Raw genomic sequence first — 18,586 nt, 5'->3', positions numbered from 1 at the left:
AAATAGCTTTCTTTTCTCTTCTTCCCATTTCTTCACTGAAAATTGCCAGTTACTGTACATAAAAAGTGTTCCTTTTCTTTTAACCATCTCTGCTTGCTGCCAAGGTGTAAATCAGAAAGCCCAAGTTTCTTTCTCCCACTTCATAAACAAGACTTCGTTCTGCTTCAGACACTTGGAGCCCTGCCAGAGTTGTCATGATGATGTCAGTTTACCAAGAATGTTCACATTTCTCATGCTGTGTTCCACATTCCCTGGACTCGAGCAAATGTCCTTTTAGAGCTCACTGAAGTTTCAGGATTGGATTTAAAAAGCATGCCTTGTTTTCAGTACTTGCCCTTCATGTGCTACCTTTTCAAAATCAGAGATCCATTTTTAACAGCTTGACAGTTTACAAGCCCACATGATACATTTTGTATTTATCAATTAAATACAAAATGACCAAAAGTTTATCAGTTGGTGAAACCAGTCAAATTTGCTAGTTTAATAAATTGAAATTTTATTAATAGTATTCTCTCATTTAGCAAGTATTTATTTTATATCTATATTTATAATTAATTTACAATGTTTCATTGATTTTTCAAATTTCCTTTTCACAAATAACAATGACATCTACCTATTTTGGGGAAGTAATGCCTCTGTATAGGAGATGGAAGTTATCAGATGAATTCTGATACCTTGTATTATTTCTTGGTTCTTGGCTAGCTGATTGGAAACCACTATGATATACATCATTGTATCTAATTATTTAATAAATGATTTGAGCCTGTAAGCCATAAATATTAGAAAATCCAGACGGTTTTTAAAACTTACTTAGAGAGATGGCTATGATTGGAGGGAGTAGTTGAACTTTGTGTATACCTTATCCTGGTAAACTTAATGGACATCACGTTTATGCAGAAGTTAAGAGGGCCATGAAGAGTTCAGTCCTTCTAACATTTAAAATGTGTGAAGCCCGATTTTATGAATTTTCATAGAACAAAGGTTTCAAATAAAACCTGTTCTATTTTATATCTGCTGCATTTGATCTAGTTATCCCATGTAATTCAGTACTGTGCAGAATTTTATTTCTGAAATAATCCTTGAAAATCATTTAGTCTGACTATAATTTTACAGGTAAGTCTTGGATAACTGAGGGATTCTGGACAGTTTTAATTACATGTTCAGAAAATTGGACTAAATAAGATAAATTCTGTGAAATATATTAGTCCTCAGAATTCTTTGTAAATGCCCAACAAATATGGATATGTTTATATGGGTTTATTAGAGTAGTCGCACATTGATGCCCTAATTAACCTAAGAAACAAAATATCAGTACATTATTATTTATATTATAAACATTTGATTTTTTAATATCCCCTTAACTTGAGTTGGCAAATTACATCTTTACAAGGAAAGAAAGGGGGAATTTTCTTGATTGATTGATTGATTGATTGATTTAGAGATGGAGTCTCATTCACTCGGTCACCCAGGCTGGAGTGCAGTTGTATGATCTTGCTCACTGAAACCTCTGCCTCCCAGGTTCAAACAGTTCTCCTGCCTCAGCCTCCTCAGTAGCCGGGATTACAGGCACGTACCACCATACCCAGCTAATTTTTGTATTTTTGGTAGAGACGGCATTTCACCATGTTGGCCAGTCTGGTCTCGAACTCCTGGTCTCAAGTGATCTGCCCACCTCAGCCTCCCAAAGTGCTGGGATTACAGGCATGAGCAACCACGCCCAGCCTTGACTTAATTTTAAAGTGGGCTTTGTTTGACTTTCTAGGCTGATGTTGAATATTACCTACTTTTCATTTCTCTTATAATAATGTGAGCTACAGTTTTCTTTTAATCACCAAGTTTTGGGGAATACTCAAAATAATAGAACTTCTTGAGATGGGTGCCAGCCAAAACACTAAGAGAAGTATTGTTAATCATAGGCAAAACCCTGGTCCTCTGTCCTTTGTTCTGATTGAGTGGCGTAATGACTTGCTGAATTCCAGTTCATAAACTCAAATCATTGTGAATTTTATGTTTAATCCTCCTAGCATTATTCTATGGCAAATGTATCCTTTTGATAATTTTTAGAGCATTCCCTTGTGGCTTTTTATAGAAGTTTCAAAACAAGTTTAAACTAGGCAAATTAAAATCTAGTTTGAATACAGAGATTTTTAAATCTCTATTTTAAGAAATAATTGCAGATTCTAAAAGTAGTTTTCAAATTAGCAAGGAGGCCTCAACCAGTGTTTCATTCCCATCTTTGAACTCTTCATCACATTCTCTAGAATTTCAAGAGTGAGTTTCCAGCGAGAAAAGGACCTGACACACAAGTGGAATAGTTACCTGGCATGAAAGGATACACAAGATGGTCTGCTAAGCCACAGTTGTACTGTTTCTCATATTACCATTGTCTCTATATGGATAAGAACTGTCTTATAAACCCTGATATCCTGTTGGTCCCACTTTTATGCATTGTGTAAAATAAGTAAATGTTTTGTTAATTGACATTGATTTAGTCTTTCTGTGGTTTTGAGTTGAAGTTGTTGTTGTGTGCATCTTAAGGCATTTCTCCAAGAAGTATTTCCTAATTGACCCGGTTTACTTTAGGAAAGTTTCCTCAGTTCACCTTTGAAAAGATTGTTTCTCTAAATTTAGTACTATTTAAGATTTCTCTTCTCTCCTTATTTTCCACTATGAATTCGAGTTTCTTCCTTTGTTCCCAGGCAACCAGCTAGAGTACTAGAGGGTCCTCCCTCAGCAAGGACATGAGGCTTATTTCCTTTGCTGCAGAGCAATGCTTTCCATAGACTAGAGGTGCACTTTGTTTTCTTTTGATTTTATTTATAATTATTATTATTTTGAGACACGGTCTCACTTTGTTGCCCAGGCTGGTTTCGAACTCTTGGCTCAAGTGATCCTTTCACTTCGGCCTCCCAAAGTGTTGGGATTACAGGCATGCGCAGCCATGCCAGGCCTTGTTTTTATAATGGTATTGTTACTAAGACTTTAATCTTTTATTCTCTCAAGTCTTTCTTTTTATCCTTAACTATCTTAAAAGTCACTTCCTTTTTTGTTGTATGCACACAGCTAGCATTTGAGGACATGATGTATGCATATTTCCATAAATTAAAGGCCTCAAACCTGGCTCTTTTGGGGAAGGTTTATATTCAGACTTCTCCAAATTCTGTTTCCAAACAGAAATGTAGTGTGAACAAAGCAGAGACTAAAGAGTGAATTGCACTGAGACAGTGCCGACACAGCGTCTCCTCTCTCCTCTTCAGCCCTGGTGACCGGCCTCCTTCCCTTTTGTAGGAAGTTCTTTTCAGATCAGTAGCTGTCTGCAAGGCCTTTTCTCCTCTGCATTTCAACTCTACTTTGTAAACACTCTTTTAACGTTAGCTTTGTGTTTTGGAACCTTATTAAAAAGTTTTTGAATTAGATTCTCTCTTAAGTTCTCCAAAATCCAGTGATTCTGCACCGCTTCCCTTTCAATGTCTGACCCAACCAGGAGTAGTAATTCAGTTGTTTTTCTGATTCCGGTAACATTAATGCATGAAAACATAAGCAGAACAATAAACCATTTGTTCTCCTACCCTGAAGGAGAGCCCAAATCCTTTGGTTGTATTGGAATTTTATTTTCTATGTGGTCTGAAACAAACCAATCATCGAACCCATCCGTGCTTGGTCACCTTTTTAAAATAGCAATTTATCTGTGATAATAGCTATCGCTTTATAAGAGGATTCACTTTATATTGATGAAACATTTGCTAAACATTTAAAGAAATTCCCTAAAATGATGGTCCAATTATAATGGTAGTTTATATTGGTCAATAATTTTATTTTATGTGAGAGTATCTTGAAATGTTTGTATTTATTACATTTAAAATTATAAATTTGCTTGATTTTTGCATCTTTTTCAGTTATGTTTATAATGAAGCAGTATGTTGATGTTGATCTTGTCAACTTTTGATAAACATGGCAATTTACATGGGAAATGTATTCTATCTTAAAAAACCAGATATGTGAAGAGACAAGATAAAATGATTATTTTATAAAAAATAAAGCAAAAGGCAATAAAAACAGACCACAAAGGAGCCAAATTATGAAGTTTTCAGACACGTTTTAAAGTAACTATACTTGTTATATTCAAGGAGTTAAGATTGAGAGTTTAGTGGAGAACTTGAAACTGAAAAAAAAGAATTAAATTCTAGACTGTAACTCGTCTTTTTATTCTTAATTGTCTTAAAATTCACTTTAAGATAGTTAATGATAAAAAGTTAAAACCAGCCCAGAGTGTGATATAAAATAAACTTAATATCACCTTAATAGAAAGCACATTTACTGTTTAGACCATCAAGATGATTAACTGCTGCACCATCAGTAATCTGCTTTTGACCAGCTGGACCCTTTTTCTGACCACCCATTTCAACAGTGCCATTATCACCCAGTTCTCAGATCCAGGTCAAGTTGCCCCAGTGTCACTTTCATCAGCTTAGCGATGTGAATCCCAGCCAGAAATTCATCAGTTACTTTTCATTCTGGGAGTGCAATAAGCATTTGCTTGTTTGGGCATATTTGACCAGAAACTGGCATTTGCTTTGTTTATTGCCAACTTAACCAAATCATCATTGCCTTATCAAGGTTTTAGAGAGAGGACTTCTTAAAAGTTTTCCTATTTTTTTACTCTACTTGAAGACCTTGGTGCAGGTTCAAATGGAATTAATTTTATCTTTATCTAATTTATATCGTAAGGTTTTGTTCTCGTAGTTTATCATTTAATGATATTTCTGCCAATTAAAATTTTTTCCCAAATTTTAGTTTGGGTTTAGATTTCAAAAATGTAATTAGATTTCAAAAATGAAATATGATAGGAGAAGACTCCCTGTGCTATATTGGTAATACTAGTTTCCTAACAATGGTCTTTCTAGTACATAGATATTTCACTAGTTTGTAGTTATTTTAACCATTTCATGAATGAAATCTTTATGATTAGTCTGTCCTTTGGAGAATTGGAGTTAACTGTACTCTGCATGTATTTGATTTGCTTATATATTTAACTTGTCTGATTTGCTTATAGAATGCAGACTGTTTCTTTGTTTGTTTTTTATTTTTGTTTTTTCAAGACTGAGTCTTGCTCTATCGCCCAGGCTAGAGTGCAGTGGCACGATCTCAGCTTACTGCAACCTCTGCCTCCTGGGTTCAAGCAATTCTCCTGCCTCAGTCTCCTGAGTAACTGGGATTACAGGCATGTGCCACCACACCCGGCTAATTTTTTTTGTATTTTTAGTAGAGACAGGGTTTCACCATATTGGCCAGGCTGGTCTCAAACTCCTGACCTTATGATCTGCCCACCTTGACCTCCTAAAGTGCTGGGATTACAGGCGTGTAATCCTATAATCCTGTATTACAGGCTACCGCGCCTGGCCTACAGACAGTTTTATTGGAGACTATTCGTTAGCTTTCTGACCTGATACTTCATTATTACAAATTTTATATAAATGTATACATATGTATTATCATTTGACAGTGTTTATTTTGAAATTTTTTTTTTGTAGCAGAAATCTTTACAGTTAATTTTTTTACCCAAGTAATTTAATTTCCAAAATATTATTCAGGTAATTAGGCATTTCTAGATAGAGTAAATTGCTATTTACTCAGCATAGTGAGCAGTTACTTTTTTCCCATTTAGCATGATTAGGCTCAATTATTGATAATTTCTGTTGATAATCTGTTTTGTACCTTATAAATCCAAACATCAATGCAACATGTTGAGCTTATTTACATGTCCCAGTTGTCCACATTGGCTCTTAGTAGAAGGTTGATGTATATTGCCAAGCCTAAGAGGGATAAAGTTACCGTCAGCATTGCTCCAATTTTGAGAAACTTTGAAAGCTCCTGAGTTTTAAGGAAGAGGTCAGTGGTTCAGGACCAGATTTCAACAGGAACGCAGCCTATTTACACTAAGTCTAGTTAAGTATCTGGGTCCAAAAAGATATCAAATCCTAAAGAAACAGTCTGCAGTTGGAGACTGGGAGTGAGAAGGTTGGGAGGAGGGCAGCACAGTTCTGTGACTATAATGCAGAGGTGTTATTAATACCACTTGTCAAGGTGGGCATTTCCAAGACTTCCTTCAAAGTGAGGTGGGAGGAGACCACAATAGGACACACACAAGCCCCTGGAGATCTGAGCCTTGGCAAAAACAAAGCAAGGAATGACCTGAAGATTTCAGTGTGCCTAGGAGGGTATCAGAGAGGCTCACGGGGGAAGGGAGCAGCCCATCTATATTCAGGTGTGGGGCAGCAGAGCTGGGAGTGGGAGGTGCCTGTGGATATCCTGGACGGCCATCCTCCCAGGCTGCAAGGAGTGGGTGACTTACTGACACTCAGATGTCCATTCTGACTGCTCACATGGATCTAGGCAGTGCCAGATGGCAACACTATTTCCTATGAAGTTGCCATAAGTGCATATTAGGCAAATGGTAAAATGTTATACTAAGATATTAATATATCATAACCTGGAATATATGAGATTGATTATATGAAGTACACATTTTGTTTCATTTTCTTTGAACTAGCTTAGTTTAAAAGTACTCTGGTGGTCATGCATGGTGGCTTATGCCTGTAATTCCAGCACTTTGGGAGGCTGAGGTGGGCAGATCACTCGAGGCCAGGAGTTCAAGAACAGTCTGGCCAACATGGCAAAACTGTCTCTACCACAAATACAAAACAAAATTGGTGGGCACCTTTAATCTCAGCTACTCTGGAGGCTGAGGCAGGAGAATCACTTGAACCCAGGAAGTATAGGTTGCAGTGAGCTGAGATTGCACCACTGCACCCCAACCTGGACTACAGAGCAAGACTCTGTCTCAAAAAAGAAAAACAGTGAGGGAGAGTACTCTTTTAGCTTTTCAGAAATTACTTGAGGATTCTCAGTGATGTTGCTTTTTCTCCACCTGCCTTCCAGTTTGTATCATTTTTTTTGCCAACTCTGGCATTTTCTGCATAGTATACTTTCTGGAACTAAATTTGTTTTTTACATTTATGGCTGTGTAGCAGAAAATTCAACAGTAATTGTCTGAAGTTTGGTTTGAGCAATTTGGGAAGATAGTAGTTCATAAAACAACTTAGCAACGTTCTTACCACATGGGATGAATATCAGAGATACAGGGAGACCGTCAGACATGTTGTCTTCAAGGCTCAGAGCAAATACTCTGATTTGAGCTCAGGTTATCGCATCTACAGACTAGAGATAGTATCTGCCAAATTGTTTAGTACAAAGGAAGCATAGATAGTACATAGATGGGGCAAAGGAAATTGTGGCTAGAGTGGGTCGGTGGTCATGGTACCATAAAAGTAGACCTCTAACTGTCTTTGCTGCAAAGTCTCCTGAGCTTTTATTCATGCAGCACCCCCTTCATTTATTCAACAGACATTTGGATGTATATAGTATTCAATTATTTACTCTTCTTTTCCATTCGTATATATAAGGGGTTGGGGATTCAAACCAAAGAGACTGCCCTCAAGAAGCTTCTGTTTGTTAGAGAGACAGTCAGACAATTTTGCTGCGGTAATTGCTACAGCAGAGTAAGGTTGTGGAGTCCGCTGTGAGCTGAGGTGTGCAGGAAGCGTAGAGGACAAGAGGAGGGAAGGTGTCACAGACACAGGAGAGAGCACTGCTTTCCCTAGCTATCCCATATGTCTCAGTCTCAGGGAAAAAAGTCACAGGACAGGTTGGTGGGGTCTATATCATGCAAGGTTCTGTGTGCCATACCAAAAGGGTGGTAAGCAGAGCCCTGCAAAAGTTTAGGCTGGGAATGACATGATCAAGTGAGTGTCCAGCAGCAGCATGGAGGATGAGACTAGCGTGGAGGAGGGCGGGTCATTTCAAAGGATACTGAGATAACACAGGAGAGTTATTGATGGTAAATGTGCTTTAGGGTTCTGACTCTCTTTAGCTTTGAGACCTCAAGCAAGATGCTTAACCTCTGAGCCTCATTTCTTTTCACATGTAAAGTGAAGATAATAACAGTACCAACTTCAAAAAAAGGTTATGGAGTGGTTAGAAATGATGCTTATGCAATGCCTGGTGTGTAGTAGGCTTTTAGTAAATCGCAATAATTATTATAATGCCAGGTCTCAAAGGTCCTTCAAACACAACTTATTCAAAATAAACATTTTTTGTTGTTGGCCTCCAGAATCAGTGTTCTCCACCTCACTTTGTCATCCTCCTAGGTGTACCTCATCACCAGCAACATCAACATGATCCTTGACAGGACCCTCTCCCTCCTGTTGTATGGGCTTTATCACCCATTGCTGATGATTTTATCCTCTGTGTAAATCTGGAATCCACTCACCTCTCTGCAGCTCTTCCATTACAACTGTCTTAGCCCAGAGGATTACATTCTGCTATTAAACAGTTGCTGGGTATCTCCTCTCCATTCCACCTCTCCCTGCTCCACCCTGTTCTCCACTTGGGAGCCAGAGTGTGACGATCTTCCAACAACAGAAACTAATTACATTGCTGCCATATTAAAGAAAGAAACTGCAGTGATTTCCCATTGCTTTAAAGAAAAATATCAACATTTATCTTACACTGTTGGTGGGACTGTAAACTAGTTGAACCATTGTGGAAGACAGTGTGGCGATTCCTCAAGGATCTAGAACTAGAAATACCATTTGACCCAGCCATCCCATTACTGGGTATATACCCGAAGGATTATAAATCATACTGCTATAAAGATACATGCACACGTATGTTTATTGTGGCACTATTCACAATAGCAAAGACTTGGAACCAACCCAAATGTCCATCCATGCTAGACTGGATTAAGAAAATGTGGCACATACACACCATGGAATACCATGCAGCCATAAAAAAGGATGAGTTGGTGTCCTTTGTAGGGACATGGATGAAGCTAGAAATCATCATTCTGAGCAAACTATCTTAAGAACAGAAAACCAAACACCGCATGTTCTCACTCATAGGTGGGAATTGAACAGTGAGAACACTTGGATACAGGGTGGGGAACATCACACACCGGGGCCTGTCACGGGGTGGGGGGAGTGGAGAGGGAGAGCATTAGGAGATACACCTAATGTAAATGAACACTTGGACACGAGGTGGGGAACATCACACACCGGAGTCTGTCGTGGGGTAAGGGGAAGGGGGAGGGATAGCATTAGGAGATATACCTAATGTAAATGACGAGTTAATGGGTGCAGCACACCAACATGGCACATGTATACATATGTAACAAACCTGCACGTTGTGCACATATACCCTAGAACTTAGAGTATAATTTAAAAAAAGAAAAAAAATCCAATACACATCAATTCTTTTTCATCCGGTTATTTTTATATATTTAAACACAAAGAAACCCAAGCAAGGGCATGTAACACACTTTACATCAGTCTTTAAGGGGTGAGATTGGAGGTGGGGCCAGTTGGTGGCTCTGAGCTGGGCTCTAGAACTAGACTCCTTGGGATATCTAGTTCTCACTTTCTAACTTTATGGCATTGGGCTTTTACTTTGCACCTCCCTATGGATAATAACAGCATGAAAACACTTAGGAAGTACCTAGCATCCAGTAAGTACTATATAAATGGTATGCTGCTATTATTTCTTTTCCTATTGTTGAGTTGTTGCAGTAAACATACTTTACTTTTACAGCCCCTTAAAATTTTTAAGAGAAAATTTTAAAGAAAGAGAGCTGGAAGAGTCCGAGGAAGTCTCGGTGAAATCTCGTTACTGCCTGCACGTCTCTGTGACAGACCCCTGCCTATTCTGCAGCTTCATCGTGTGCTGCTTTTCTTCCCCTTGCTTTCTGGACCCAAGTCATGCCAGTCTTCTCTCAAGTCCTGCAGCCTGACCTCTGCTCATCTTTCAGGTCTCAGGTCAAAGTTACTTCCCTGGGAAGCTTTGCCCTGGGTCTCTGAGACAAATTCTGATTCCCATGATCTCACAGCACTTTTTCTCTAGAGCATGGATCCTAGTTGTAATTACATACTTCTTTGAGTGATTGTTTAATAACTGACACCCATCACTTGACAAGAATCTCTAAGAGGCTGTGACTGTCCATTTTGCTCATCATTAGAACCTTCAGGGCCTAGCACGGCAGTTTGCCTAAGTAAGTAGGAAAAGGGCATCCCACAGAACCAGGAGTAAGGCCAAGTTTGAAGTAGAGAATATAAGCTCCTTGAGGACATGGAAGAAGTGCCACTGGGGAACAGGGTAATTGCTGTGTTCTGAAGGAAGGACTTGAATTGTATCCAGGTACTTTGAGGAGCTAGTGACAGATTTTAGCCAAGGCCATGAATATAGAATTAGATAGCATTTTAGAGCAGTCACTCCAGCACCAGTGTGGTGGATGGGTGGAATACAGGGTCAGAACTTACACAACAGGGATGGAGCAGCTGGAACAGCCTCGGGAAACATTCGGATGGAAGGACTTATGATACTATGTGTGGAGTAGATGTGAAGCAATGCCATGATGATGAAGATGACTTCCAGTTTCCTGGTTTATATTACTTTCTGAATTTTGACTTTCATTTGGGAACTTAAGGAACAGAGAGTGAAGATCAGATTTAGAGAGAAATACTGTGAGATTAGATTTGTATATGTTAAACACCTGCAAGGCATCGTAGAGGAATTGTCCAGTGGAGGCAGGCATAAGGTGGTCTGGGCTAGGGAGAGATTTAGAAGACACAGGTCTGCACAAGGTGGGTGCTGTAGGTGTGAATGGGATGGACCAGACAGCAGTCCTTCCCATAGGTCCAGCCCAAACCTATCTTCTGTAAAGAAAATTTCAATCTATAGGGATTCCAAGTTTTTTGCCACAAGTGCTTCTTAATATTCAGAAGTTTTTCTTAGAGGCCTGCAGGGAAGCTGTAATACACAGAAATATCTTCCCTCAGAGATTTCCCTACGTAGTAGGATAGTGTTTTCACATAGTCGTTCTGCAAGAATCATGGTAGGTGTGCTTCCTCCACGTACTGATCAGTGGGCCGTGGACCTGGCATTCATATCAGCAAGGGAAGTGGAAGCAAAGTTCAATATGAAATAAATATTCATGGTTTCATGTTAAAAACCAATTAAGAAGGGTGAAACCAGTATATCTGTCATACTTCTCCAGAGAAACAGAACCAGTTGGCAGCAGAGTTGGGGGATAGGGGGTGGTATTTATAGATAGAGGCGGGGAGATTTTCTTTAAGTAATTGGTTCACACAGTTATAGAGGTACAAGTCCAAAATGCAGGATAGAGACCTAGCGGGCTGGAGACTTGGTGAAGAGCTGCAGTTTGGGACCAAGGACCATCTCTTGGCAGGATTCCTCCTTTTTTTTTCTTAAGGCCTTTAGCTGATTGGATGAGGCCCTCACACATTATGGAGGGAGTGTGCTTTACTCAAAGTCTACTGGTGTAAAATGTTAATCCCGTCCAAAAATAGAACTTCACAGAGACATCTAGAATAGTGTTTGACCAGATATCTGTATACCGTGATCAAACCAAGTTGACACAACATTACCCATCACACTCAGTAAGCTGCCCTGTCTGCTCCAGAAAGCTCTACAATGCTGCAGGTCTAGAAAAGATGGCCTCCATGTGAGGTTCTGATTATCTAGAGCTTCAATGTCAAGTGTCCAAAACATTCCAAATTTCGAGACCTTAAAGAACCAAAGGCCATTACTTGTTAAGGAGCTTTGCTGTTGCTTTAAGGGTGTTTAATGCATCATAGTTTCTTCATTTTGTCTTACAGTTTGTATTACAAAACTAAAAACTCATGCACTCACACACAGAAAATAAGCATTTCATGGTTCCTTTCCATTTACAGATGAGGAAACAGGTCGAGCCAGTGTTAGATTCCATGCCAAATTGAGGACCATTAAGTGGCTAGTTTGAACCTAAGTCTTCTCCCTGTAAATTGAGCCCTTCCTCTCCCTCCCTGCCTTCCCCCAAACACCTTATTTCTAAAAGAGAAGGAAGGGAGAGAGAGAAAAACAGAGACAGACTATGGGAATGAATATTTACAGAACTCCTACCTGATATTCACGGTAGGAGAACTAAAAATAAAGTGACCAGATTGTATACCTAGCTTGATCCCTCTGGGGCTGCAGGTATTTCAAGCTACTTGGAAATTAGAGGAATTTAAGTTTGCAGTCCATTCCTTCCTAAGTCTGCGTTTTTTGTATTTGTGGATGAGTAAGTATTGAAACTCTGAAGAAACCACCTCCCTCACTCACTCAGGTCACCTCCCTGCCGCCCCGTAGCCTTTGAGAGGGTGTTTTCGCAGTCATCGAGTCTGCCGGGTTTGGGTCTTGTGGTATGCCTCCTTCCAGTTTGTTTGGTTAGTTAGCGAATGTGTTTTGCATTCAACCAAGGAAGTTCAAAATACTGTCTCCGAGAGAGCCGGCTAAGGTAGAAATGCTGTCCAAGTTATGAGTGGCAGACTGGCTGAGTTCTCTGGGCGATGATTGAGAAAACCACCCACTAATTTTAGGCTGGAAGAGCTTGGAGCACAAATTGAGTTTTGAGTAGAAAACAAGGTCCTACTGAGATGTCCTATAGCCATTGGAAACACCTTCTGGCTCCTTAGCTCTTGGCCACTGGGAAAGTTCATATCCCTTACTCATTGTCATATCAAATGTGGTAAAGATCTTAGTTTTGAATATTCTGCGTTCTACCTAAGATCATTTAGGTCTCAAAGGTCATGGCAGCAGAACTTGTCCTGCTTTCCTGTGACTAATGCAGATGGGAAGCCATAAGCCTCAGGCAGCAGTCTCACTTTTAAGTGGATAAGCCGGGTAATAGCACACAGAATTACCACGTTACCAGTTTCAAGCTTGTGGGCCAGATACTAAATCGTAGTGTCCCAAAATGTGTATTCACTCACCCCACTTACATACATATTGGAACTTTTCAAAGAATTGTCCTGGGTTCATCAGATAGTTTCATCTGCTTTGTTTTGCCAGGATGACATTTAAGTGTGTGGCCAAAGCTCCAATTGGTCTTTCACAAGGAAATTGCATATGGCTCTGTTAGTCCCAATTCTGGCACCTTTTCAACCTTTCTGGAGCCATAGGCAGGCCATTAAAAAGTAAACATATTTTCCAGGAATTGATTTCCCAATGTATTTGTGCCTTGAATATACAGGTGCTCATGTCTAATTCTTTATGGCTTTGAATATCTCCCTAGAGACTCTCACTGGGTTTTCACAGCAAATCTGCAGTTGGTAGAAAAGCTGATGTCATTACTGTTATAAAATAAGCAAAAACAGAGGAATGGTATTTACTTAAGGAGCCCTAGACTGCATATTTTTAGCAGTCACCATTTTCTGTCACTAACTTTGAGCCAGGAATTGTGCTATCTGTTTTACAGACAGCCACTAATATTATTTAATCCTCGTAACAACCTGTGAAGTCAGGAAGGTAAGTTTCAAGGTAGTTGTAATTTTTCACGTAGTTTTAGTTTTACCGAAGGGCTGGTAAGTGGAACCCATCTGGTCTAAGGCCCATGTTTTTTCTGATTCAAGCTGCACTTCATTTCAGGTTGATACTGTTAAGTTCTATGGCTATTTATGATCCATATTTAACTCTTCATCCATCAGAGTGTTTGAGTGGTGAGTAAATAGGTCAGAACTGATGTAGATTTAACTTTCGTTGGTGCCCAGCCTCACTATATGCAGACTTCAATTAATTGTATACATCCCTGTATTTACATTTTTATGACAATTGAGATGTTTCAATCAGAAAGAAAGTATAGCATGAGGGAATTAAGATGCTTAAATTTGACAAGTACTTATAGAGCACCAGTATTTGCTGGGCACTGTGATTGCTGCTTTCATAGTTACTGTGTGATTTTTATAACATCCCTGCAGGCCTAAATTGTAGTTTGTTTACAGATAATGAAATTGATCCTCAAAAAAGAATGCATTACTTGGGGAAGGGCACACAGCTAATAGTAAGTAGAGCTGGACACAAACTGGCATCTTTGAACCTCACACCCGTTACTCTTGCTGGTGGTGTCAGCGTTCGCTGCTTACAGTGCACTCCGTTGCTGCTGTGGTCACTCTGCTCTTCCCCAGCCCACCATCAGCCCAACCCATTGCTTGCCATTTGCATACCCTCACTTGTGAACTTCAGATCATTTAAGCATCAACCCAGAAAGCATTTCCTGAATTGTAACTAGAATTGTCTACAGGAAATCATGCATCTAAAGAAGGTATTATATTATGCAGTCATTAGCATCTTGTTTAGAAACCTGTGCTTTTCAGAATTAATTTCACAGAAAGCAGTGGAGTTATCTATCCAGCATTTCTGAGAAATAAATACAAGAGATGGATACATGTAGTTCAAATCAGGACAGCTCGTTAAATCTGCAAGTGGGTATTGAAGGAGTCCTGGGGTAATTGAACATAGTAATTGCATTGCTCTATCCGAAGGGTTTCACTGACACCTGTTTTGTTTGTGTTTTGCTGGAGCCCATAATTGCAGAAATATTCTCCCATGGTGATTAGTTCCCAGTTCAAAATGGACGTTTCATTAAAGGTAACTCCATAATGAGACCAGTAAGGGCGCAGGCTGTGTCCTTTAATGAGAGTAATTCCCTCCTCACTTGCAGCTTGACCATGCGCACACAGAACCGTGTGAGTCAAAGCCTCCAACTTAAGGCCTATTTGAACTGCAAGAAAAGAGGAGGTTGAATTACATTGCCTTTAAGGTCTGTTCCAGCATTAGCATTTGTGATTCTTTGGAATATTCGCCAAATAGAAGTTCAAAAATTGATTCAGCTTTCACACTGAGAGAGAAGAATGCCCACAATTGAATAAAAGATTAGAGGCTGGAGAGAGGAAATCGTTGTCTTGAGTGAGTTCTTTTATTGGAAATCAGCCTTGGACTACTGGACAGGAAATTAAGTTCTTGCCTGGGTCATTAATCATTGTGCCGATTTGAAAATTGGCAGTGGGGGGAGGTGGCTATATTTGAGGAGGAAGGAAGGAGTGGGCGGAAAGAGCGGTCCTCAAAGCTCCCAGTCTGAGTGGGCATTCGCCAGCAAAGAGAGGGTAGTATCAGCCACCTCCTTCTGGCGGAGGTGTCTAGATATTTTTGTCAACTCTCCTGAGGGTGCCTACGTATCTCCTACCCAACCCTGTTTCCCACTTCTACCAAGAGGAGGGAAATGGAATCACGGGATTTTCACTGGGTAAGGGCAGAGAAGTGATCTATCAGAGGTTGTATTTCTGTGTTTAGCTCGAGAGAGGTAGACAAAATTAGGATATCCTTAATTTTTGTCAAAGTTAACATTGATAAGAAACCTTTAAAACCAGCAAAATCACAGGGAATAGGTTGTGCCGTGTCAGGGCTGCCTGTGCCCCTCAAAACTACACCATCTTTTACTATCAACTGTTCCTCCCCTTCCACGTGGAACCCCACTCGGGGGAAATATGTTTTGCTGCATAAAGCCGGAGCCTCCCTCTGCATCTGTTCCTTGGGCTAGAAAAATATTAAGACCCTCCTGGCTTTTGCTTTTTCATCCTCCCGCCACTCCCTGTGACTGTTTAAGAGTATTTGCACTTTTCTATTTTTCCTGTAAGGTGAGACATTTTGGTAAATAAAAACTTGGCAGCAGATTTTATTTCCACAAAAATAACGATCTTGACATCTCAGGGTGTCGTGTGTTTTAAAGCCGTTGCCGGTAGAGTCTGAGTATACCTCTGGGCTTTCTCGTCGCTCATCCGAACTGCCTGGAAAATGTGCCCGCCTCAGGGTGTGACTGACTAAGTCTTCTATAAAGCTCTGTCTTCTCTTATAGATTTTTCTGATGGGAAAGTGGCTAAGTTAGATTGGGAATTGAAGTATCTGGCTGGGTTACACTTTGTGTGGGTTTTTGCTCTTTCTCTCAGGACACCTGCTTCTTTCCGACTGCAATTTCACAATGTTCCGAACTGCTCTGTGCACAATATGGTCCTCAGCATCCCTGACAGCTCGTGCCCTGAATCATCCTCCAGAGCCATCTAGGGGCTGGCCTGTGTGGTTGTGGCTTTCCTGTTGAGGTGGAACAAATAGACTTCTCTCTTCACTCTGCAGACTGCGCAACAGCCTGTGTACCGACCTGAGTCCTGACTCCATGCTGGTCACAGCTGCTCCTGCCCCCATTGTTGACACCAATGATAAGCACCTAGAGATCATTTCCAAAACTGAGGAGGAAAAAAATACCAAATGCAATCAGGTTGAGCGTCATTGTCAGCCCAGGAAGAGCATTCGGAGCAGCTAATGATGTAGAAGATGAGATCTATTGCCATGGAGCCACCTCTTCACAGGAAATCACACAGGTTTGCAGTATTGGAGGCTTCTTTGAATTAAAAAGAGTAGGTGAGGTTTCTACTTTACTGGAGTTTATATATTGGCTCAGGAAGGGATACAAACTACTCAAGCACTCCGGTAGTTCTGACTTGGAATACTGGATTGCAGCAATGCCTGCAGGGGGCCTCAATCTTCTCTTTTGGCCCTTGCCCTTGAAACTTGGCTTCTGACATAACAGCTTCTCACCATCAGACCCAGGGTCTTTCCTTGTCTGCTCCTTGGCCCTCAGTAGCACTGGACACTAGTGAGAACTCTCCTGGGGACTCCTCTTCCCACTCTCCCTAACATCGCATTCTCCCAGCTTTCGGTCTGCTGTTCATTTTCTCTTTTTTGGTCCATCCACTATGTTGACCTGAAGATTCAGTGCCTATTCCCCGCCCCCCACTCCCCTTCCTTGTCTCTCTTCCTCCTCCTCCTCCTCTATCCCTCTTCTTCCCTCCTCTTAATGTCTCTTTCTTTTCCCTCTCATCATCTCCACAGAAAACCTAACCCTCCTAGCTTCCCTGCCACCTCCTGTAGGTCTCACTCTTTAATCAACTCCCATTCCAAAGTTCAGCAGCCTACTGAATACATTTCCACTTTTTTATTTTATTATCATCTCAGCCTCAGCTTCTCTAAAGAAAAAAAAAAATTCTCCCCTAACAGCACCTTCCTCTCCTCTCCTATGTCTATTTTTGTCATTGTCATTTCAATCCACGTCCTAGGCCACTATATTGGCCACTGATACTCTCTCTCTGTCATGCCATCGTTTTCAGGAAAGAGTCTACACAGGCGTCTAGGGCACAGATAGGAGGGACCAGCATTAAGAGCTTAGGAACAACAGGTTCCATCTCTGAAGCATCAAGTGCCAAGCACTGCACTGAACTCTCCTCTAGGCTTACTCCACTTAGTTCCAACAGTGTCCCGTCAGATGGTAGGGTAAGAGACACAGCAGGGACAGCATGGTGGGCTTGGTGACAGGTGGGGAGGCTGAAGGAGAGTGGGACTCAGCTACTGAAGTGCTGAGAGCAGAGGACTGATAGGATTGAACTGCTGCCTCCACGGCCCTCCTTGTCCAGCCACGACGCTGCACTTACAGTTCCTCAGGTAGAAGGAAAGCCACACCAGTGCCAAATGCCCTACCAATTACAGCTTCTGCATGCCACCTTTCTGTAGCACTTACCGCAGTGTCAATTAAATCTTAGCTGCAAAACTGGTTGTAGAAAGTGTATTTCTCCAACCCCCACATGTGAGCATGGGGGCTGGGCTGCGTCTCTGGTGTGTTACATGGCGTGCCTCTGTGCAGTAAACACCGCATCCACTGAGCGAATGAACACCAGCATTCAGGACCTCAGACCCAAGCTACTCAGAGCACAATGCCCTCTTCTCGGCCCCTCCATTGCTCTCTCAAAACCTGTTAGGCAAAGACTACACTAAGCCATGTATTTCTCACTCCTCTGAGCAGAGCCAAAAATGTACCCCAAAGGAAAGCACACGAGAAAGTCTTAGCACTCCCAAAAGGGAGGATAAAAGAGGAAGAGGACGCAAGTCCCCAACCAGAAATTCCCCAACTGAGTTGCCTCCGTCAAGCAACCTAAATGATACTCTCTTCACCCTTCCTGTGCGAAAGGACACAGTCAGTTCTGTGGTGTCTAGAAGGGAGGAAGGAAAGACCGATGTCTGTTCCCGTCCCCTGGGTCACCAACCCTGTTAGACTGTCCCTGCCATGTGTCCTTGCCACCCATGGCTCTGCCTGTGCCCAGGTGTTCTCACCACTCACAATGTTTCTCTCTTCACTCTTCCACCTTCACCTTCTTTTAATGACCCAAAACCCAACTCACCCCCATACCTCTCTCATATCCCAGTTTCTTCTCTGTCCTAACAATACAATTGTGACCTGTCCCTCCTTTTATTATTTAGGCCAGGAGTTCTCAAAGGGGAACCTTGTCACCTGGGAACTTGTTAGAGATGCAGCTTGATCCCCACCCGACACCTTCTAAATCAGACACAGTGAGGCCCAGCAATCTGTTTTCATGGCCTTCCAGGTGATTTTGAGGCTCACTAGTGCTTGAAAACCACTAGTTTATGTGACTGCTATCAAACTGTACTGTGTGTTGCCTTATTTTCTTATTTCATATACAGGATTAATATTTTGCTTCCACACTGAGATAATAAGTCCACTATTTCACCCACATGGGTTTTTACGTAGTGTTAACATTTAACAATTTAATATACATTTGGCTAAATCGCGGAAAACTAATTCAGTCAATTTTTA

General features: G+C 41.0%; 1 protein-coding gene across 3 annotated transcripts in view; it reads left to right on the top strand.

Annotated features, from left to right (window-relative positions):
• Window positions 1-18,586, top strand: part of GAREM1 (GRB2 associated regulator of MAPK1 subtype 1) — a 200,899-nt gene that overhangs the window by 115,637 nt on the left and 66,676 nt on the right. The window lies entirely within an intron of this gene.

Source organism: Rhinopithecus roxellana, chromosome 21 (assembly GCF_007565055.1).
Source record: "Rhinopithecus roxellana isolate Shanxi Qingling chromosome 21, ASM756505v1, whole genome shotgun sequence".
Taxonomy (NCBI): Eukaryota; Metazoa; Chordata; class Mammalia; order Primates; family Cercopithecidae; genus Rhinopithecus; species Rhinopithecus roxellana.
This window is presented reverse-complemented; position numbering and strand designations above follow the sequence as displayed.